Raw genomic sequence first — 24,700 nt, 5'->3', positions numbered from 1 at the left:
TACTGTCATGGATTCAATTGTGTCCCCCCAAAATATCTGTAAACTTGGTTAGGTAATGATTCTCAGTATTATATGATTGTCTACCATTCTGTCATCTGATGTGATTTCCCTATGTGTTGTAAATGCTATCACCAAAAAAAAATTTTTTTCTTTTTATGATGTTAATGAGATGGATCAGTGGCAGTTATACTGATGACACGTACAAGATTAGATAATGTCTTAAGCCAATCTCTTTTGAGATATAAAAGAGAGACTGGAGACAGAGAGAAACAGGGATCTCATACCACCAAGAAAGCAGTAACAAGAGCAGAGTGCATCTTTTGGATCTGAGGTTCCTGTGTGAAGAGGCTCATGGACCAAGGGAAGATTGATGACAAGGACATTCCTCCAGAGGCAACAGAGAGAGAAAGCCTTCCCCAGGAGCTGGCACCCTGAATTTGGACTTCTAGCCTACTAGGCTGTGAAAGAATAACCCTCTGTTTGTTGAAGCCATCCACTTATGCTATTTCTGTTACAGCAGCACTAGATAACTAAGACACCTACACACATATATGCCTACATGCGTGCACATATACCTGCACATGTATTTTTTGGCTGTTTCTGTCATTGTTTCAAAATTATATATGCCACAGTAATTACCAACAGGTCTATTTTCCTTGTGTACTTTTCAGTGACATCATTTACCTTCGTCAAACTGTGTACACTACACCCTCATTCGGTGTTACCATTCCCACCACGAAAAATAACAAGTATCTACTATCTAGAGAGTGAATCCCTTCTCCCTCCCCCACATACCTGGTAATCACTAATGAATACTAGTTTCTGTATATTTACTTGTTCATGTCATTTCATAAGAGTGAGAACATACAATATTTGTTTTTTTTGTGATTGAATTATTTCACTCAACATAATGTCTTCCAGGTTTATTCACATTCCAAGATGTTTTGGGAACTCATTTTTTATCACTGAGTAGTATTCCACTGTATATATGTACCACATTTTACTTATCCATTCATCTGTTGATGGGCACTTGGGTTGTTTCCATCTTTTTGCTATTGAATAGCCCTGCAATAAACAGAGATGAGCATATATCTGTGTCACTTCTATCAGATTCCCAAGGTACATACCTAGGAGTGGAATTGTTGGGTCATATGGTAGGTCTATGTCTAGTTCTCTGAGGAACCGCCAAACTGTTTTCCACAACAGCTATACTATTTTTGGTACAGCTCACCAGCAATGAATGAGGGTTCCAGTTTCTCCACATCCCTTCCAACACTTGTTTTTTCTTTTTCTTTTTTTTTTTGAATCTTGGCCATCCTAGTGGGAGTGAAATGGTATCTCACTGTAGTTCTGATTTGCATTTTTCTGATGGCTAATATCATTGAGCAGCTTTTCACATGTCTGTTAGTCATCTGAATATCCTCTTTGGTGAAGTGAATGTTCATGTCCTTTGCCCTGTTTTTGATTGGCTTATTTGTCTCTTTGCTGTTAAGCTGTAGAAGTTTTCTATATATTTTAGATATTAGACCTTATCAGTTATATCATTCCCCAACATTTTTTCCCAGTCTGTAGCTTGTCTCTTTACTCTTTTGACAAATGTATTTTAACCTTTATGAGATCCCACTTACCTATTTTGTTTTCTATTGCTCGTGCATTCGTTGTTGTGTTTCATAATCTATCACTGAAAAAGTTAGGTTCCAAACTTTGCTCCTGTATTTTCTTCCAAGAATGTTATGGTTTTAGATTTAACATTTAAGTCCTTGATCCATTTTGAAGTAGTTTTTGTGCATGGTGTGAGGTATGGATCTTGTTTCATTCTTCTGTATGTGGAAATCCAGTTTTGCCAGCACCATTTGTTGAAGAGACTATTCCTTCCCGTTGAACAGATGTGGCACCCTTGTCAGAAACCAACTGACCATAGATGTTTGATTTCTGGATTTCCAATTCTATTCCGTTGGTCTATGTGTCTATCATTAAACCAGTACCAGGCTGTTTTGATTACTGCAGCTGTGTAACATGTTTTGAATTCATGAAGTGTGAGGCTTCTACTTTGTTCTTCTTCAAAACTGCTTTGGCTATTTGGGGTCTCTTGTATTTCCATATAAAATTGAGGATTAGTATTTCCATTTCAGTAAAGAATACTCTTGGAATTTTGATTGGGATCGCATTGTATCTGTAGATCGCTTTGGGTAGTATTGACATCTTGACTATGTAAGTTTTCCAATCCATGAGCATGGAACATCTTTCCATTTACTTAGGTCGCCTTTAGTCTCTTTCAGCAGTGTGTTATAATCTTTCTTCCACATCCCCGGGTAAGTTTATTCCTAGATACTTTATTCTCTTAGATAGTATGGTAAATGAAGCTGTTTTCTTAATCTCCTTTCAAATTTCTCATTGCTGGTGTATAGAAACCCAACTGATTTTTGTGTGTTGACCTTGTATCCTGCAACTTTGACAAATTTCTCTACTAGTTCTATAAGGTTTTTAGTAGATTCTTTGTGGTCTTCTATATGTAAGATAACGTCATCTACAAATAGGGATAGTTTTACCTCTTCCTTTCCAATTTGAATACTTCTTATTTTTCTTGCCTTATTGCTCTGGCTAGAACTTCCAGTACAGTATTGAATAGAAGTGGTGAGAATGGGTATCCTTGTCTAGTTTCCTTTTTCAAGGGGAAGTTTTTAATCTTTTTCCTCTGAGTATAATAATAGCTGTTGGTTTTTCATAAATGCACTTACCATGCTGAGGAACATTCCTTTTATTTCTATATGTTAAGAGCTTTTACCAAGAAAGGGTGCAGGATTTCATCAAATGCATTTTCTGTATCAATTAGACGATCATGTGATTTTTTTCCTTTGTTCTACTAACGTGGCATATTACACTGACTGATTTTCTAATGTTGAACCAACCTTGCATTTCTGGAATAAATCCCACTTGACCATGATGTATAATTTTTTTAATATGCTGTTGGATTCTGTTCATTATTTTGCTGAAAATTTTGGCATCTATGTTCCTAAGGGACATTGGTCTGTAGTCTTTTCTTGTAGTGTCTTTGTCCAGTTTTGGTACCAGTGTAATGGTAGTGTCATAAGAGGGAGGGAGAATTCCTTCTTCTTCTATTCTCTGGAAGAGTCTGAACAGGATTGGCGTCAGTTCTTCCCTAAGTGTTTGACGGAATTCCCTAATAAAGCTGTCTGATCCTGGACATTTCTTTATCGGGAACCTTTTTATTACTGATTCAATTTCTTCACGTGTTATGGGTCTTTTAAGGTTTTCTACTTCCTTTTGAGTCAGTTTACGTAGCTTATGTGTCTCCAGGAATTTGTCCATTTTATCAAAGTTATAAATTTTATCTGAGTACAGTTGTTCACAGTATTCTGTTATGGCCCTTATTACTTCAGTTGGGTCCCTTGTAATGTCTCCGGTTCCATTGCTTATTTTGGTTGTGTCATCTCTCTGTTTGTCAACCTAGCAAGTGGCTGGTCAATTTTATTGAACTTTTCAAAGAACCAACTTCTTGATTTGTTGATTGTCTCTGCTTTTCTGTTCTCTATTTCTGCTCTGGTCTTTCTTATTTATTTCCTTCTAGTAGCTTTAAGTTTAGTTTGCTCTTCTTCTAGTTTCGCAAGCTGTAGAGTTAGACTATTTATTTGAGATCTTTCCTCTTTTTTAATATAGGCATTTATTGCTATAAATTTTCCTCTGAGGACTGCCTTTGCTGCATCCCATAAGTTTGATATGTTTTCATTTTCATTTATCTCCAGGTGTTTTTTTAACTTCACTCTTGATTTCTTTCTTGACCCAACAGTTATTTAACAGAATGGTGTTGAATTTCCATTTATTTTTTTTTTTTCTAGTTTTGCTTCTGCTGTTAATTTCTAATATTCCTTTGTGGTCTGAGAAGATACTTTGTATAATTTCAGTCTTTTCAAATTTGTTGAGACTTGTTTTGTGGCCTAACGTATGGTCTATTCTGGAAAATGATCCATGTGCACAGGAAAAAAATGTGTAGTGTTATGATGATGGGTGGAGTATTCTATATATGTCCACTAGGGTCTAGTTGGTTTATGGTATTATTTAAGTCCTTTATGTCCTTACTGATCTTTTCAGATGTTCTGTCCAGAATTGAAAGTAGTATGCTGAAGTTCCCAACTGTTATTGTGGAGTTGTCTATTACTCCTTTCCTAACAGCATGTTTCATATATTCTGGAGCACTGATGTTAGGTGCATATATAATTATTATGCCTACTTGATTAAATGATCCTTTTTTTATTATGTAATGTCCTTCTTTATCTATTTATAATAGACTCTGATTTAAAGTCTATTTTATCTGATATCAATATGGACACCCCTGCTCTCTTTTGTTTACTAGTTGCAGTCCCTGGAGATGGACATCATGTTTGGTAAAGTAGAGAGTCAGTAAAAAAGAGGAAGGTCCTCGAAGAGATGGACTGACACAGTGGCCGCGATAATGAGTTATAAAATAGCAATGATTTATGGGGATGGGCAAGATCAGGCAGCGTTTTGTTCTGTTGCACAAAGGGTCACTATGAGTTGGAATCGATTTGAGGGCATCTAACAGCATTTATATGGAATATTCTTTTCCATCTTTTACTTTCAGTCTACTTGTATCCTTGTGTCTAATGTGTCTCTTGTAGGCATCATAAGGATGGAACTTTTTGTTTTTTTTAATCCATTCTGTCATTCACTGTCTTTTGAATGGGGAGTTTAAACCATTAATATTTAAGGTAATTACTGAAAATGAAGTATCTACTTCATTCATTTTGCTGATTTGTGTGTGTGTGTGACTTCTATCTTCTTTGTCCCATTATTTCCATATTTGTTATTTTTTGTATTTAGCTTTTTTGTGTTAAGGTTTTTTGATTTCTTCCTTCTTCCCTTTTGTATATTTTCTCTATTTTCTTGGTGTTTACCACAAATATTACATTAAATAATATACAATTGCAGCAACTTATTTCAGCTTGCTGCCAACATTTAACAAACAAGTAACATACATTAACACACTGAAGCTTTACTCCTGTTTTGCCTCTCCCCCCTTCCTGTTGTTGAGTCTCCAGTTACACCATTGTAGAGCCTATATCCGATAGGTTTAATCTGTATTTTACTTCTTGTGTACTTGATGTTGCATTGCTTGTGGAACTAAACTACTGAGTTTATTCAGTCTTCGTATTTGCCCATGTTGTTAGCTTTAAGGAGCACTGGTGGCACAGTGGTTAAAGCAATCAACTACTAACTGAAAGGTCAGAGGTTCCATAGTACCAGAGGCTCCCCAAGAGAAAGATGCGGCAGTCTGCTTCCACAGAGCTTTACAGCCTTGGAAACCCTATGGGTTCTCTATGACTAAGAATAAACTCAATGGTAGTGGGTTTAGTTTTTTGGTTACTGTTATTGGAAATTTCTCTCTTTTCCCCCCTCTCCCATATGCAGATTCAAGTATTGTCTAATATTCTCTCCCTTCTATTTGAAGAACTTCCTTGAGTATACTTGCAGAGCAAGTCTGGAAGTAACAAATTTCCAGAGCTTCTGTTTATTTTAGAATGTTTTGATTTTCCCCCACAATTCTGAATGATAACTTGGCTGAGTGTCTTAGTTACACAGTGCTGCTATAACAGAAATACCACAAGTGGATGGCTTTAACAAACAGAAGTTTATTCTCTCTTAGTTTAAGAAGCTAGAAGTTTGAATTCAGGGTGCCAGCTCCAGGGCAAGGCTTTCTCTCTCAGCTCTGGGGCAAGGTTCTTGTCAGTGATCTTCCTTTGGTCTAGGAGCTTCTCAGCACAGGGACCCCAGGTCCAAAAGGGTCCTTGCTCTTCTTGCCTGATGGTAATGAGGCCCCTCTCCTCTTTGCTTGCTTCTCTCTTTTATATCTTAAAAGAGATTGACTCAAAATACAATCTAATCCTGCTGATTAAGTCCTACTTCATCAACATAACCATGTCTAATCTTGTCTCATTAACATCATAAAGGTATGATTTACAACATATAGGAAAATTACATCAGATCACAAAATGGAGGACAACCACACAATACTGGACATCATGACCTAGCCAAGTTGACACACATTTTGGGGGGACACAATTCAATCCGTAACACTGGGTAAAGAATTCTTGGTTGGTAAGTGTTTTCCTTCATTATTGTGCCTATGTCACTCCATTGCCTTCTGGCCTCCAGGGTTTCTGTGGAGAAATCTGCACTAATTATTATGAAGGACGCTTGATATGTTTATACTGTGATTTTCTCTTACTGCTTTCAGAATTCTTACCTTGTCTTTGGTTTTCAAGAATTTTATTACAATGTGTTATGCTGTAGCCCTCTTTATATTCCTTATGCTTGGGTTTGTCTAGCTTCCTGGATTTGCAGGCTTGACTCCTTATTCAGGTCTAGGAAATTCTCTGTGATAATCTCTTGGAAAATTATTTCTATGTCTCTTTTACTATTCTGTTGCTATAGAATTCCAAAAGTTCTTAACTGAATCTCACAATTCCTTTCGCTTTGTTTGCTTTTTTCTGTTCTTTTCTCGTTTTTCTTGAAACTTAGTAAATTCAGTTACTCTGTCTTCTAGTTCACTTATTCTATCTTCTATTGAATCCAGTTACAAACTTTTTCTCTGGAAGCTTAGAAACATGGTTGAATTTATATAGGTTAAATCTGATAGTTGGTTTGACATACAAAAACTGTTAGATCATCATATGTTGTCCTTTAAAAAACCACAAAAGCTTCCATCTTTTAAACCTGAATTAAGATTTCTTTTGTAGGTTTGAGGATTAAGACTGTGTGAAAATCTGGCCGGGCCACGGCTTTCAGTGTTTTAGCAGTTGCATAATGCTGTGATCACTTTCCTGTTGAGATCTGATACGTGATAACCCCCACAATGGGATTCTCTGTGAGTGGTACTGGCAGGGGCATCAGTCTTAATCTCTTTGCCCTCCACCGCCTAGCTCCTTCCTGCTCGCCTTGACGGGGCTTTTGCTTATTTGAGATCATGCAGCTGGTTCCTGTTCATCTAACCTCCAGTTCCTGAGACTTGAGCTAGCAGCTTGCCTGCAGATCTTGGGATTCATCAATTTTCATAGCCTGCTAAAGCTCTGCTCTCCAGCCTGCCAATCTTGGGTTCACCAGCCCCTGTGGCTACATGAATCAGCAGAAGTCTGTAACAGAAGAGAGAGTAACAGCCCCTCAATCAGCTCCCAGACTTGAGCAACCTTACAGACCCACAACCGGGTCCCGTTGAGTAAGGACTCCAATACACTTTCTTTCTCCCAGCCTTCCCCAAAGGGATCTACAGCCTTTTACAAGTCACTATTCATTGGGGAAAAGGAAATTATCAGATTTTTCAGGCATTATTCTGACCTGGCACTAATTCCAGGAGACCCAAAACGTCAGCGTGCCCCATCAGTCAGAGCTGCGGCATAATGGAGTTCAGGTTATTAATGGAGTCTTAGCTCATGTCAGTCTCACAGTAGGTCCAGTGGGTCCCCGAACCCATCCTGTTGTGATTTTCCCCAGTTCTATAATGCACAATTGGAACAGATACACTCAGCAAACGGCAGAACCCCCACACTGATCCCTGACAAATGGAGTAAGGGCTATTATGGTAGGAAAAGCCAAGTAGAAGCCATTAGAACTGCCCCTACCTAGGAAAACAGTAAACCAAAAACAATACCACATTCCTGGAGCGACTGCAGAGATTACTGCCACCATTAAGGACTTAAAAGATGCAGGGGTGGTGATTCCCACCACATCCCCATTCAACTTGCCTATTTGGCCTGTGCGAGAAACAAATGGATCTTGGAGAATGACAGTGAATTATCGAAACTCCAACTGCAGCTGCTGTTCCAGACGTAGTTTCATTGTTTGAGCAAATTAATACATCTCCTGGTACCTGGTATACACCTATTGATCTGGCTAATGCCTTTTTCTCCATATTTGTTTTAAAGGACCATCAGAAGAAGTTTGCCTTTAGCTGGTGTTATGGATTGAATTGGGTCCCCCCAAAATATCTGTCAACTTGGCTAGGTCATAATTCCCTTGTATGACTGCATAACTGTCTGCCATTTTATTCTCTGACGTGATCTCCCTATGTGTTGTAAATCCTATCACTATGATATAATAAGATGGATCAGTGGCAGTTCCACTGATGAGGTCTACAAGATTAGATACTGTCTGAAGCCAATCTCTTTGGAGGTATAAAAGAGAGACGTGAGCAGAGAGAAAGGGAGACCTCATACCAACAAGAAGGCAGCACCAGGAGCAGAAAAGTGTCCTTTGGACCTGAGGTGCCTGTGCTGAGATGCTCCCAGACCAAGGGAAGACTGATGACAAGGACCTTTCTCCAGAACCAACAGAGAGAGAAAGCCTTCCCCTGGAGCTGACACCCTGAATTTGGACTTGCAGCCTACTAGACAACAAGAGAATAAATTTCTCTTTGTCAGAGGCAACCAGTTGTGGTATTTCTATTGTAACAGCACTAGATGACTAAGACAGCTGGCCAGCAATACACCTTCAGTTGCCTACCTCAGGGCTACACCAACTCTCTAGCCCTATGTCATAATTTAGTCCACAGGGACCTTGATCGCCTTTCTCTTCCACAAGACGTCACGCTGGAGCTTTACACTGATGACATTGTGCTGACTTGACCTAGTAAGGAAGAAGTGTCAATAACTCTGGACTTATTGGTAAAAGATTTTCCTGCTAGAGAGAAATTCACCCCACAAAAATTCAGGTACCTTCCACCTCAGTGAAATTTCTAGGGTCCAGTGGTGTGGGGCACGTTGAGATATTCCTTCTAAAATGAAGGAAACGTTATTGCATCTGGCTTCCCCCACAACTAAAAAGGAGTGACAAGGCCTAGTCAGTCTCTTTGGATTTTAGAGGCAGCATATTCCTCATTTGGGTGTGCTACTCTGGCCTATTTATTAAGTGATTTGAAAAGCTGCTAGTTTTGAGTGGGGCCCAGAACAAGATAAGGCTCTGCAACAGGTTCAGACTGCTGTACAAGCCGCTCTGTCACTTGGGCCATACGATCCAGCTGATTCAACAGTGCTTGAAGTGTCTGTGGCAGAGATGCTGTTGGGAGTCTTCGGCAGGCCTGTACTGGTCAATCGCTGCACAAATCCTTAGAATTTTAGAGCAAAGCCCTGCTATACCCTGCAGATACTACTCTCCTTTTGAGAAAGAGCTTTTGGCTTGTTACCGGGCCTTAGTAGAGATGGAACACTTAAGCGTGGGACATAAGTCACCATGTGGCCTGAGCTGCCCATCATGAACTGGGTGTTATCCGACCCACAGAGTCATTAAGTTGGATGTGCACGGCAGCACTCTACCATTAAATGGAAGTGGTATATATGAGATTGGCTCAGAATAAGACCTGAAGGCACAAATAAGTTGCATGAGGAAGTGGCCCAAATGCCTATGTTCTGCACTCCTGTCACATTACCTTCCATCTTCCAGTCTGCACCTATGGCCTCATGGGGAGCTCCTTATGATCAGGTGACTGAAGAAGAGAAAACTTGTGCCTGGTTTACAGGTGGTTCTGCATGATATGCAGGCACTGCTTGAAAGCAGACTAGCAGCAGCACCACAGCCCCTTTCTGGGACCTCCCTGAAGGACAGTGCACCTGGTTGTTCACTTTGCTTGGAAGGAGAAATGGCCAGGTATGCGACTGTATACTGATTTGTGGGCGGTGGCCAATTGTTTGGCTGGATGGTCAGGGACTTGGAAGGAGCATGATTGGAAAACCGGAGACAATGATTTATGGGGAAGAGGCATGTGGATAGACCTCTCTGAATGGGTCAAAGAAGTGAAGATATTTGTGTCTCATGTGAATTGTTCACCAAAGGTTGACCTCAGCAGAGGACAATTTTAACAATCAAATGGATAGGAAGATGCGTTCTGTGGAACCACTCATCCTCTTTCCACAGCTACTACATCACTGCTCAATGGACTCATGAACAAAGTGGCCATGGTGGCAGAAATGGAGGTTATGCATGGGCCCAGCAACGTGGACTTTCACCCACCAAGGCCAACTTGGCTACAGCCTTTGTGGAGTGCTCAATCTGCCAGCAGCAGAGACTAACACTGAGTTCCCAATATGACACCACCCCTCAAGGTGATCAGCCAGCAACCTGGTGGCAAGTTGATTACACTGGACCACTTCCATCATAGAAAAGGCAGCGTTTTTTCTTAGCGCAATAAACACTCTGGATATGTATTTGCCTTCCCTGCACACAATGCTTCTGCCAAAACTGCCATCCATGGACTTACAGAACACCTTATCCACCATCAAGATATCCCACACAGCAATGCCTTGGATCAAGGGACTCACTTCACAGCAAATGAAGTGTAGCAGTGGATGTATGCTCATGGAATTCACTCATCTTACCATGTTCCCCATCATCCTGAAGCAGCTGGCTTGAGAGAATGATGGAATGGCCTCCTAAAGATACAATTACAGCTCTTGCTAGGTGGCAATACCATGCAGGGTTACGGCAGTGTTCTCTGGGAGGCTGTATATGCTCTAGACCAGCATCCAATATATGGAGCTATATCTCCCACACCCAGGGTTCATCGGTCCAGGAATCAAGGGGTAGAAATGGGAGTGGCACCACTCACTATTACCCCTAGTGACCCACTCCCAAGATTTTTGCTTCCCGTTCCCATGACTTTTTGCTCTGCAGATCTAGAGGTCTTAGTTCCAAGGAAGGAATGCTCCCACATGGAGATAAATCACTGATTCCACTGAACTGGGAGCTAAGAATGCTACCTAGCCACTTTGGGCTCCTTATACCTCTGGATCAACAGATAAAGAAGGGAGTTACCATACTGGCTGGTGATTGATCCTGGTTACCAAGAGGAAATCAGACTGATATAACATAACGGAGGTAAAGGAGAGTATGTCTGGAACGCTGGAGATCCCTTAGGGCATCTCTTAGTACTACCATGCCCTGTGATTAAAGTCAATGGAAAACTAGGGCAACCTAATTTTGACACGACTACTAATGGTCTAGACCCTTCAGGAATGAAGGTTGGGGTCACCCCACCAGGCAAAGAACCATGACCAGCTGAGGTGCTTGCTGAGGGCAAAGGGAGTATGAAATGGGTGGTAGAAGAAGGTAGTTATAAATACCAGTTATGGCCAGGTGACCAGTTGCAGAAATGAGGACTGTAATTGTTATAAGTATTTCTGTTTTGTATGTAAGCATCAAATATTTTTGTTTTCTTCACTTATAAAATATAAGAGATAAACAGGGCTATTGCATTTTCGGTTGTATTTGTGTTCTTTATATCATGTTGGCCCCACGTGTGACTTTGTAATTGTCTTTATTCACAGATTATGTATGCTTTGGGGAGACGTATACAGGTGTCAAGTTGACAAGGGGTGGGTTGTGATGGTTAAGATTGTGTGCCAACTTGACTGGGCTACGATACTTAGTGTTTTGGCAGTAGTATAATGTTGTGATCACCTCCCTGTTGAGATTTGATACATGATTACCCCCGCAGTGGGATCTTCTGTGAGTGGTACTGGCAGGGGCAGGGCCTGTGGCGGCTCACCGTCCCCTCAGCCTTTTATCTCTCTGCCCTATTCTGCCTAGCTCCTTCCTGCTCACCTTGCTGGGGTTTTCGCTTGTTCTAGATTCTGCAGCTGGCTCCTATCTGTCTGACCTCCAGTTCTTGGGATTTGGGCTAGCAGCCTGCATGCCGACCTTGAGATCTGTCAATCTTCACAGCCTGCTACGGCTCTGCTCTCCGGCAGCTGATTTTGGGTTCACCAGACTCTGCAGTTATGTGAATCAGGAGAATTCTCTTTCTTGCTCCACAAACTTGGGATGTTACAGTCTCTAAAAACCATGTGAGCTGTTTCCTTGAAATAAATCTCACTCTCTCTCTCTCTGTATATATATACTTTACTGGTTTTGCTTCTCTAGAGAACCCAGCCTAAGACATAGTTCAACATTCATTTCACTGTTAAGGGCCATTCCTTCCTTAAGTAAAAATCGGTTTAAATTTAAACACTGTTTAAAACAAATGGAATCAACTACTCTTTACTCCTCTTCAACTGTGCTAGTCTTGGCTACCAGTACTATAGCCAATAACAGTAATTACCATAATATAAATCTCACCTCCCTTATTTCCTTAAGCAATTAAAACAGTTTTAAGGACGCCAAAAAAAAAAAAAAAGAAGCAATGAATATATATGGAAATAAATATTATCATAAAGTACCATCACTACTCAAGCTAACAAACCATGCCACCATTACTTTGCATAACTTTAAATAACTACTCAGAGAAAATAAAAAGTTTATCTGGTTAGTTAAAAAAAAAAAGTCTGATTTTATTAACATTTAATTAAATAGTAAGTTTGCTTTTTAAAAAGTCCACAATAAGTTTTTTTTTTTAATTTGTGGATTTAAAAATAAGTGGTAAATATTTTTAGTTGTACTCCAATCATAAGCCTTAAATTATGATTTCTCTACAAGACACGCAATTATCTACAAAGATTATATACATGTCAAACAATCATACCACTTTTCAGGTGGGTTTTTACCCTCTTCTGCCCATCCCTTATTCACTACCATTATTCCTCAGGGATTTCTCTATAGGCAATCTTACCCCCTGTCATTGTTTTGGCCTATACACTAGTGATTCCCAAACTATCTCCAGCTCTGATCTCAGTCTTGAGTTCAGACTATCTGCTATACACATAACAATAATCTACGGCATGGCACTGAGCTCTTATTATGTGCCCAAAAGGTCAGCAGTTTGAATCCACCAAGCTGCTCCTTGGAAATCCCAGGGCACAGTTCTACTCTATCCTATAGGGTCACTATGAGCTGGCATCGACTTGACAGCAGCAGGTTTGGTTTGGTTTGGTTATTTTTTACTTTAAGTCCTTAACATAGATTAATTCTTTTTATTTTCACAATTCCTGTGTGGTAGGTACTATTACTATCTTCATTTTATAGATGGAGACTTAGAGAGGTTAGGTAAATGTCCCAGGTCTTACAGCTAGTAAGATATAGCACATTTATATCCCAAGCCTGAACATCTTTCTACCAAGTTATATTCCCTCCACTTGAATGCCTACTGAAAACAGAACGAATTTCACCTCTCACCCCTCACAAATCTGTTATTTTGCATTTCTGATCTAAGCTAGTATTACTTCATTCCATACACATCACCCATACTGGAAATCTGAAACTCATTCTGACTTCTTCTTGACCCCCAACATTCAATTAGTTGCCAATTGCTACTAACTCTACCCCCTAAATATTTTTTTAATTCTGCCCCTTCCACCACTATTAAAGTAATTTCTACATTACAATGAAATCATCTGTTCAGGTGTCTGTCTCTCCCACTGAAGACTATATATAATATATCCAAGGGCAAGAGCTCTGTCTTGTTTATGTCTGAGTACGTAATGACTAGTATAGTGTCTGACAATAAGGTGAACTGCCACAGAGAAATTGTTTCCCCTAGCTTTTCCTTTTTATTACTATTTCCCATAGTTTCACAGAAGGCACCCACAATTTACCAGAGGCCTCCTGGACTGAAATCATCCAATGATTTATTAAACAGGATTCTCCTGCAGACCTCTTCCTCAGTTCTCTGTGCTATCTTTTCTCTACACAGTGGGTGAACAGTAGTCATTCAGTAATTATGAAGAAATGAAAAACAAATTACTAGGAGAGTGTACAGTTATAGTTCAGCTTTCTTTTTTTTTTTTTTATACATGTCTGGATTCTCAGTCTTCTATCCCAATCCTGTCACTCAATTAGGACAACATCACTCTCTAGAGATGCAAAGTACTACATAGTTCTTTCTGTCTGAGATCCTACCAAGATGGGAAACTGAGGCTGAAAATACTCTTCTCAGCAATTTACCATAAGTCTATTTCCCGATTCTCCTGAGTTTCTACCTTCAAAGATATCTGAAATTCCCTTCATTAGAACTGTAACTGTGGTCAGCCATATATAAGTTTCAAAGCTTAATCATCTGAATCATCTCCAAAACATTGCAAACGTACAAATCCCAAGCCCCGCCTCAAGTCTACTCAATCATCTCATGAGAAAGAAACCAAGAATTCACACTTTTAAGGAGTTCACCAGGTCATTCTTCTGTAACTGATGCTCATTCTACCCCAGCTTATCTAATCCTCCCTCTTTTTAAAGGTGCTGATTACAACGTTGACCATGTAAGATATGCAGTTGTATCTCTCTCTCACACACACACCCATAGCCTTGAAGAACATGAGATACACAAATACACCATGTCAGGCAAGGGAGTTTACTAATTCACTCAACAAAAATTTATTGGCTATCAAGTGAAAGCTAAGCATTAATCCTAAGCAAGTTACTTTCTGTCTGCATCTCATCTGTAAAATAAAAATTACCTCTCCCTCGAGAGATGTAGTACCTTTAACGTCAGATAATAAATGTCAGGTAAAAAAAAAGAAAAAAAAATTTCTTTTTTTTTTTTTACTTTATATCAGTTTGCTTGACAAATAGTAAGTAGTAAGGTGCTCAGATAAATACTTGCAAAAATTCCTATTGTTATTAACCTAGTAAAGAAGGTTGAGTCCTGACAGTTTTCTGTGTTAAGCTATTGTCCAGTTATGTTTAAACGGAGAAAGGCAAAAGTATGTACATAGATTTTAAAAGCATATTCAAATTCTAATATGCTCTACAGTTAGAAAAAGCTATCCTTTTTCCTACTGTAATAGAGTGTTTCCATTCTAATATAAATGTTGAAAGCAAATATCAACAAAATGTTCTTGAATAATGGGAATACAGAGAAAATGCAGAATTCTTAAAAGAGAAGCCATAATAGTGAAGGAGTACAGCATTTATCTAATGGAACAGAAACATATGTTAAAGTCGAGAATCTGTGCTATAGATAAAACATTACAGAGATTTTTAAGCACACTAAATCCATGACCAGATATGTTCTTTTTAATTTTATTGTGGCAAAATATATATAACAAAACATTTTCCATTCTAGCCATTTTTTAAGGGTACAATTCTGAATCGACTCAATGGCAGTGGGTACAATTCCATGACATTAATTACATCCACCACATTGTACAAATATCCACATATGGTTTTTAAGATCATTCCAGTGGCAAGGCAGAGAAAATGCTGAGTTGGGAAGAAACTGGTGGCAGCATAACCAGGTAAGAAGCAAACTAAGCTAAGAAGCAATCTAGGGGCGACTTGGAGAGCTATGATAAGGCTCTGTGCTAAGCCTTGAAGGAGAGGATAAAGAGGAAGCCCATCTGAAAATAATGAAACTGGATGTGAGAAAGAAGAAGGAGAAATAGGCATTTCTTAGGTTTTAAGCTTGCCAGACTGGTTGTCATCCACTAAGACAGAACACAGAGAAAGAAAATTTTAAGTCTGAGAGAAAAGAAAGTCCATTTTGATTATAAAAAAGATTATTCGTTACCTTAGTAATTGCAAAATTACATTCAAATCAAGAAAATATAATAGTAGAAAATCATTATACATAACTTTCAATATGCACTCTATACGGATGTGACAGATTACAAAATTAACCTAAATTCATTCTAAAATAATCCCATTACTTTGAAATTAAAGTTTTAAAGAAAATAAAAGAATTTCTGGGAAAATATACTGTTCTTTGCTACAAATCCTAAAAAAAGCAAAAGAAATTGGATCTTTTTTTCCCTAAAATCATCAACATACAAATTTCAAACCACAGACTTCACCAATTTCTAAAAAATAACTGCTTCTTTATATTTCTCCTTTTCACCAAGGAACTGAAAGTTATTTACAAATGTTGCTACAGATTTTCCCTAGTATTTGCCTGGAAATGTTTTAAGTCAGATGTTTAAAAACCAGCTATAACTCTTTCAGGTCACTATCACTGAAGCACTAACAGAGTGTTAAGCTCCTTTAATTACAGGTTTTACCAACAGGCAAAGTCTAAATGGGGAAGGTGGGAAGGTTATGAGAAAAAAATAAGCAAAGAAGAAAAAAATGGGGCAGGGAGAAAGGAATTGGAGGGCATAGTTGTAATTGTGAGGGACAGTAAATACCAACACATTTTACCTTAAGGGTCATTTAGTGGAATCACTGCCAAGTATGGGCCTGCACTAAAAGGTACTTTAATGGTCTGAGCAGGAAGTTCAAATTTCATCTGATTACAAAGTTGGGGATGGAACAGATGGGAAATCATACACACAATCACATTCAGAAAATCCAGACTCCTATCTACCTTCAAGGGGAAAAAGTTGCCTCAGGGAGACAGACAGGGACCAAGGGCCACCCTTAATCTACATTCTGTAATCAACAGCTGTAGCTCTACATATAAAAATGTATTGGCCTGCTCAGAAAAGACTGGATTATAGAAGACATTAAGGATGGAATAAAGAAACTCATAGAATCCAATGAGAATGAAAACACTTCCTATCAGAACCTTTGGGACACAGCAAAAGCAGTGCTCACAGGCCAATTTATATCAATAAATACACACATCCAAAAAGAAAGGGCCAAAATCAAAGAATTATCCCTACAACTTGAGCAAACAGATAGAGAGCAACAAAAGAAACCCTCAGGCACCAGAAGAAAACAAATAATAAAAATTAGGGCTGAACTAAATGAAATAGAATACAAAAAAAAAAAATGGAAAGAGTTAACAAGACCAAAAGCTAGTTTTTTGAAAAACTCAACAAAATTGATAAATCACTGGCCAAACTGACAAAGGAAAAACAGGAGAGGAAGCAAATAACCCAAATAAGAAATGAGATGGGCGATATTACAACAGACCCAACTGAAATTAAAAGAATCATACTCAAATTTGAAAACCTAGAAGAAATGGATGAATTCCTAGAAACAAACTACCTACCTAAACTAACACAAACAGAGGTAGAACAACTAAATAGATCCATAACAAAAGAAGAGACTGAAAGGTAATCAAAAAACTCCTAACAAAAAAAAAAGCCCTGGTCCAGAGGGCTTCACTGCAGAGTACTACCAAACTTTCAGAGAAGAGTTAACACCACTACTGCTAAAGGTATTTCAGAGCACAGAAAAGGATGGAATACTACCAAACTCATTCAATGAAGCCACCATATCCCTGATACCAAAACCAGGTAAAGACACCACAAGAAAAGAAAATTATGGACCTATATCCCTTATGAATGTAGATGCAAAAATACTCAACAAAATTCTAGCCAACAGAATTCAACAACATATCAAAAAAATAATTCACCATGACCAAGTGAGATTCATACCAGGTATGCAGGGACGGTTCAACACTAGAAAAACGATTAATGTAATCCACCACATAAATAAGACAAAAAACAAGAATCACATGATTTTATCAATTGATGCAGAAAAGGCATTTGACAAAGTTCAACACTCATTCATGATAAAAACTCTCAGTAAAATAGGACTAGAAGGAAAATTTCTCAACAAAATAAATGGCATTTATACAAAGCCAAAAGCCAACATCACCCTAAATGGAGAGAGCCTGAAAACATTCCCATTGAGAACGGGAACCAGACAAGGATGCCCTTTATCACCACTCTTATTCAACATTGTGCTGGAAGTCCTAGCCAGAGCAATTAGGCTAGATAAAGAAATAAAGGGCATCCAGACTGGCAAGGAAGAAGTAAAAGTATCTCTATTTACAGATGACATGATCTTATACACAGAAAATTCCTAAGGAATTCTCCAGAAAACTACTGAAACTAATAGACGAGTTCAGCAGAGTATCGGGATACAAGATAAACATACAAAAATCAGATGGATTCCTCTACACCAAAAAAAAAAGAACATCACCAAATCAATGCCATTTACAGTAGCCCCCAAGAAAATAAAATACTTAGGAATAAATCTTACCAGAGATGTAAAAGACTTATACACAGAAAACTGCAGTACACTTCTGCAAGAAACCAAAAGAGACTTATATAAGTGGAAGAACATACCTTGCTCGTGGATAGGAAGACTTAACATTATAAAAATGTCTATTCTACCAAAAGCGATCTATACATTTAATGCAATTCCAATCCAGATCCCAAGGACGTTCTTTAATGAGATGAAGAAACAAATCACCAGCTTCATATGGAAGGGAAAAAGGCCCCAGATAAATAACACATTACTGAAAAAGAAGAACAAAGTGGGAGGCCTTACTTTATCTGATTTTAGAACCTATTATACCACCACAGTGCTCAAAACAGCCTGGTACTGGTACAACAACAGATACATGGACCAATGGAACAGAATTGAGAATCCAGACATAAATCCATCCACATATGAGCAGTTGATATATGACAAAGGCCCCAAAACAGTTAAATGGGGAAAAGACAGTCTTTTTAACAAATGGTGCTGGCATAACTGGATAGCCATCTGCAAAAAAATGAAACAAGGCCCATAACTCACTCCATGCACAAAAACTAACTCAAAATGGATCAAAGACCTAAATATAAAATTTAAAACGATAAAGATCATGGAAGAAAAAATAGGGACAATATTAGGAGCCCTAATACATGGCATTAACAGTATACAAAACATTATAAAGAATGTAGAAGAAAAACTAGATGACTAAAAAAAGGAGCTCCTAAAAATGAAACACCTATGCTCATCGAAAGACTTCACCAAAAGAGTAAAAAGACTAACTAACCAGAAACCCAGTACTGTCGAGTCTATTCCGACTCATAAAAGACTACCTACATACTGGAAAAAGTTTTTAGCTATGACATTTCTGATCAGCGCCTGATCTCTAAAGTCTACATGATACTACAAAAACTCAACTGCAAAAAGACAAATAACCCCATTAAAAAATGGGCTAAAGATTTGAATAGACACTTCACTAAAGAAGACATTCAGGCAGCTAACAGATATACAAGGAAATGTTCACGATCATTAGCCATTAGAGAAGTGCAGATCAAAACTACAATGAGATTTCATTTCACTCCAACAAGGCTGGCATTAATCCAAAAAACACAAAATAATAAATGTTCGAGAGGATGTGGAGAGATTGGAACACTTCTACACTGCTGGTGGGAATGTAAAATGGTACAACCACTTTGGAAATCGATTTGGCACTTCCTTAAAAAGCTAGAAATAGAACTACCATACAATCCAGCAATCCCACTCCTTGGAATAGATCCTAGCGAAATAAGAGCCTTTACACGAACAGATATATGCACACCCATGTTTACTGCAGCACTGTTACAATAGCAAAAAGACGGAAGCAACCAAGGTGCCCATCAATGGATGAATGGATAAATAAATTATGGTATATTCACACAATGGAATACTACGCATCAATAAAGAACAGTGAGGAACCTGTGAAACATTTCAAAACATGGAGGAACCTGGAGGGCATTATGCTGAGTGAAATTAGTTGCAAAAGGACAACTGTTGTATAAGACCACTATTATTAAGAACTTGAGAAATAGTTTAAACTGAGAAGAAAACATTCTTTTGTGGTTAAGAGAGGAGGGAGGGAGGGAGGGTGGGAGAGGCGTATCCACTAATTAGATACTAGGTAAGAACTAGGTTAGGTGAAGGGAAAGACAGCACACAATACAGGGGAGGTCAGCACAACTGGACTAAACCAAAAGTAAAGAAGATTCCTGAATAAACTGAATGCTTCAAAGACCAGCGTAGCAGGGGCAGGGGTCTGGGGACCATGGTTTCAGGGGACATCCAAGTCAATTGGCATAATAAAATCTATTAAGAAAACATTCTGCATTCCACCTTGAAGAGCGGCATCTGGGGTCTTAAACGCTAGCAAGCAGCCATCTAAGATGCATCCATTGGTCTCAACCCACTTGGATCAAAGGAGAATGAAGAGCACCAAGGACAGAAGGTAATTATAAGCCCAAGAGACAGAAAGGGCCAAATGAACCAGAGACTACATTATCCTGAGACCAGAAGAACTAGTTGGTGCCTGGCTACAACCGATGACTGCCCTGTCAGGGAATACAACAGAGAACCCCTGAGGAAACAGGAGAGCAGTGGGATGAAGACCCCAAATTCTCATAAGACCAAACTTCATGGTCTGATTGAGACTGGAAGGACTCCGATGGTCATGGCCCCCAGACCGTCTGCTGGCCCAGGACAGGAACCATTCCCTAAGCCAACTCTTCAGACAGGGATTGGACTGGACAATGGGTTGGAGAGGGATGCTGGTGAGGAGTGAGCTTCTTGGATCAGGTGGATACTTGAGACTATGTTGGCATCTCCTGCCTGGAAAGGAGATGAGAGGGTGGAAGGGGTTAGAAGCTGGCGAAACGGACATGAAAAGAGAGAGTGGAGGGAGAGAGCGGGCTGTCTCATTAGGGGGAGAGTAATTGGGAGTGTAAATTTTTTTTTTTTTTTTAGCAAGGTGTAAATGGGTTCTTGTGTGAGAGACTGACTTGATTTGTAAACTTTCACTTAAAGCACAATAAAAATTATTTAAAGAAAAAAAAATGTATTGGCTATCAAGTGAAAATACTCTTCTCCTCTGGCTTGTGTTCCCTCCCTATGCCAGGCACCCATTTGAGACTCTTAGAATCTTTATTCCACATCCTATAGCACTGACATCTTGCCAAGAATTAACTACCAAAAAGAAAGAGTACATCAAGTTGCCCTTTGTGAAGTGGAACATAAGCACCATAAGGCCAGAGACCTTACCTCTTTTCTCATCTGTAAAATGGAGACAATAAAACTGACAGACAAAAACAGTACTTCACTTGGGGAGGTATTCAGATCTCCACAAAACCTACTGGTTCTTATTTCATAGACAAGATAATATCAGTTTCTTTTTATTGGTTCATTCTTAATTTTATGTTTCCTTCCCTCTTCATAACAGATAATATATTTATAATATACATATATGTATGATCTCACATACTGATGACAAAAAGAGGGCATAAATTAAGAACAAATTGTGCACTACTTTTGGAAGAACTCAATTTGAGCCCTAGAAGAGTCAGATACTCATGGGACATTCTATTCTGTAACAAACTCTAGGAAGCACTCTTTTACCTATGGCTTAGGAAAACAATCTTCCATTCCATTCTGTAAAGTTCCATTCACAAATAGCACAATATCATTTGACACCAAGATATGATGTCATCCAAAATTCCAAAGCCAGGCAGGGAAAGCAGGAAGGCTGTATAAAGGGGAACTGGCTCTGCATATTTCTCATTGCTTCTTGGCAGGACTATCTCACTATAGCAAAACCTGAGCTCAAGTGAAAAGCGGTAGCTACACAATTCCTAAGACTATCTTGGAAACGCTCTTTCATTTGTGCTCATGTTCCTCCTTTAACTGATGGCCCAAAACAAGAGGATACACCTGTTCCTTAACTTTAGAACTATAAAGCCATTTAACTAATACTCAGCTTAAACACTGCGTTTAACAAGAGATTAAACAGTGACCCCAAACAATTTTAAAAATACTAATTATTATTTACGTCTGTCAAGAAGAGGTTTGGGGAAGGAAAGGCTTTGAGGCCTATTATTAGGATTTATTAATGACTGAAAATTAATAAAAATTTAACAATTAAATTAAAACTAGGGAGGCAATGGAAAAAGTATACACAGTCTTCACAGTTAGACAACCTGTTCAAATCCCAAGTCTACTCCTTATGGAAACCCTGGGGCATAGTGGTTAAGAGCTAGGGCTGTTAACCAAAAGGTCGGCAGTTTGAATCCATGAGGCGCTCCGTGGAAACCCTACGGAGCAGTTCCACTCCATCCTTTAGGGTCGCCATGAGTCAGAATCCACTCGACATCAACGGGTTTGGTTATTTGGTTCTACTCCTTATGAGCTAATTGGGCAAGTTACTTAAGCTCTCTAACATCTACTCCTCAGTTGTAAATGGATGTAATAATACCCAACTGGCAGGATTATTTAAAATATTATATAAATTAACATATCACATTATACTGTGAAATTAACAGAATAATACTGTATCTGACTATACTGACACACAGTTGCTCAATAAATGATAATTAGTACTTTTCAAGTACAGCTATGTCAGCAACATAGAACAAATCACCAAATTGTTATACAGTACTTTACTGTTAATTCTTGATCACACTGACTATAAACTACAGAGTTCAAAACAGCAAATAAACCTAAAACAATCCATTTTTGGTTTTGCAATATTTACAAATTATTTTTGCAGCAAATTAACTATGTCCAGGTGAAGGATATGCCCAACAGAAATAAAAGTTGGCGATGTCCAAATTGGCCTCTTAAGAATAAGTTATTCTCCTAATAAATTCCTAATAATTTAAGAAAATGTTATAGTCTGTACAACAATTATCAGAATGTATTCTGAGGTGTATCTTGTTCACTATTATATTCCAGTGTCTAGTATAGTGCCTGCCACATAGTAACCAAAAGCAAACCAAACCGATTGCCATCAAGTTGATTCCGACTCCTAACAACCTAGTAGTAATAGGTACCTAGTAAATATTTAACTGTAATCTACATGCACCCACTTAAGATTATTCATAGTAGTAGTCAAATGCTAGAAAAATAAGCCAAAGTAATAAAATCACACACTTGAGAAGCAATTTTAATTTAAAATTAGTCATAAATATTTTAATCTTTAAAAAGGCATAAAAAAGGACCTTACTAAACAATCAGCATAGGCCCATTGTGAAAACATAAGACTACATCAAAGATTAACTGAAGAAAGTTATAGGTAGGTAGAGGAAGAACATGAAAATGAAATGAAAGTCACCAGCAGCAATCTTCAAGGAAATAAGTAGAGGGACTACAACTACAAAAGTAAAAACAAAGATACGTATTTACCATAGACTTAAGGAGTAAGGGCTTAAAATAAGCAAAGGCTCCTACAGATTTTCCAAAATTCTGTTCATCCTAATCACCTAGGAATAGGGTTATTCCAGCCGATTAATTTTTGTTTAATTCACTCTTACTGGCTTTCTACGTGTAGTATTCACTGTTAGCAAGCATGATGAAAGGTGGAAAGACAAGGTTCCACGTGTTACAGAAGGAAGCATGTGTACACAACTACTATATAATACGCAAAACCCTGGTGGAGTAGTTGTTAAGTGCTACGGCTGCTAACCAAGAGGTCCGCAGTTCAAATCCACCAGGCGCTCCTTGGAAACTCTATGGGGCAGTTCTACTCTGTCCTATAGGGTCGCTATGAGTCGGAATCGACTCGATGGCACTGGGTTTCTTTTTTGGTTTGGAAGCATGGAACCAGGACAAGAATCTGACCTGATTCATGCTTTAGTCTTCTTTTCCACCTTTGAACCTCCTACTAGTTTTTGCCTTTTCTTAAAAAAAAAAAAAAAAGTGATTTTTTAAAAAGGAGTCAATTTTTAACATCTTCCATTTTTTTCAGTATAGTATACACAATGTCAAAATGAGCTCTAATAAAACTCCATGTGCACCTTATAAGATCTTTGGAACATTTTAACAGCAGAGATCTCAAATTCTTCTTGGAACTTACAAAGAAAACTTTTGTCTGACTTTCCCCTAAATGAATGGCACCTGTAAGATGAGTATTACCTGACTGATGGTTTCAGCAAAACAAGAAAGTCAGGCTTCACAGGTGGGTCCTCTTCCAGATTTTGTTAGGCTCAGAGAGATCTTAAAATCAGATGATTCAATTCTTCTGGTCCTGGTTTATGTTTTTCTCCTTCCCAAAGTTGAGGTTTAACTTAAATGTTCTTAGTAATTGGGTAATATGTTGATGTCAGTTCCTTCAGTTTAGTTTTAAATATTTGTTTTCAAATTAAATGTCTTTCACACGAAAATTAAGCATGTAATTTAATAAATCCCACTGAACAATTCCAACAGTAACATTTAGAATATATATTTCTGCCTTCTCCATAACTCCTTTACAAAGCTGACTATTGACAATTAAAAAAGGTCCTGGCGGCACAATGGTTGTGCACTTGGCTGCTAACCAAAAGGCTGGCTGTTAGAGAACCCACCAGCTCCGCGGGAGCAAGATGTGGCGATCTGTTTCCGTTACTTCCGTAAAGATTACAACCTTGGAAACACTATGGGACAGTTCTATTCTGTCCTACAGGGTCGCCAGGAGTCGGAATTGACTGGTCGGCAACTGGTTTGGTTTACTGACACTTAACACAACGACTGAATAGTCAAGCCAAACCCATTGCCATCCAGACGATTCCGACTCCTAGCGAACCCACAGGGCACAGGAGAATTGCCTCATAGGGTTTCCAAGGCTGTAACCTGTATAGCAGTAGACTGCCACATCTTTCTCCCGAGGAGCGGCTGGTGGACTCGAACCGCCGATCTTTCGGTTAGCAGCCGAGCGCTTAACCACTGTGCCACCAGAGCTCCTTAACGAGTCCGGCAGAGATGGAAAAAACAAATCTAAGTGACTGGGGAAAGACAAGAAAGCGACCCACATCGGAGTGTTGTCGATGTCGGCTGCTCCCAAACTTGCCACAAGAATCTGTGACCCGGGACAATGAAGCACGAACCCGTACAAGCTCTACAGCACCGTATCATTTACTGGCTTTCCTGTACCGGAGGCGGCCCACAGCTGGGAGCCGCGGTGTTGGCCTCCGCCCCGAATGTGGTCGACGAAGTGCCGAGCTGCGAGGGCGGCGCCTAATTTCCCGCGACTTCCCCCGCAGCCCCAACAGTCCGCACCCCGACACCGGGGGCTGCAGCGAGGCTCGGCTCCTACCGACACAGCGTT

The 24,700-nt window shown here is 39.0% G+C and overlaps 1 protein-coding gene across 2 annotated transcripts in view; it reads right to left on the bottom strand.

Annotated features, from left to right (window-relative positions):
* The window catches only part of MTMR6 (myotubularin related protein 6), a 62,639-nt gene that overhangs the window by 37,586 nt on the left and 353 nt on the right, over window positions 1-24,700 (bottom strand). The window lies entirely within an intron of this gene.

Source organism: Loxodonta africana, chromosome 23 (genome assembly GCF_030014295.1).
Source record: "Loxodonta africana isolate mLoxAfr1 chromosome 23, mLoxAfr1.hap2, whole genome shotgun sequence".
Classification (NCBI taxonomy): domain Eukaryota; kingdom Metazoa; phylum Chordata; class Mammalia; order Proboscidea; family Elephantidae; genus Loxodonta; species Loxodonta africana.
Note: the sequence above shows the minus strand (reverse complement) of the source record. Positions and strands in the feature narration are given on the sequence as shown.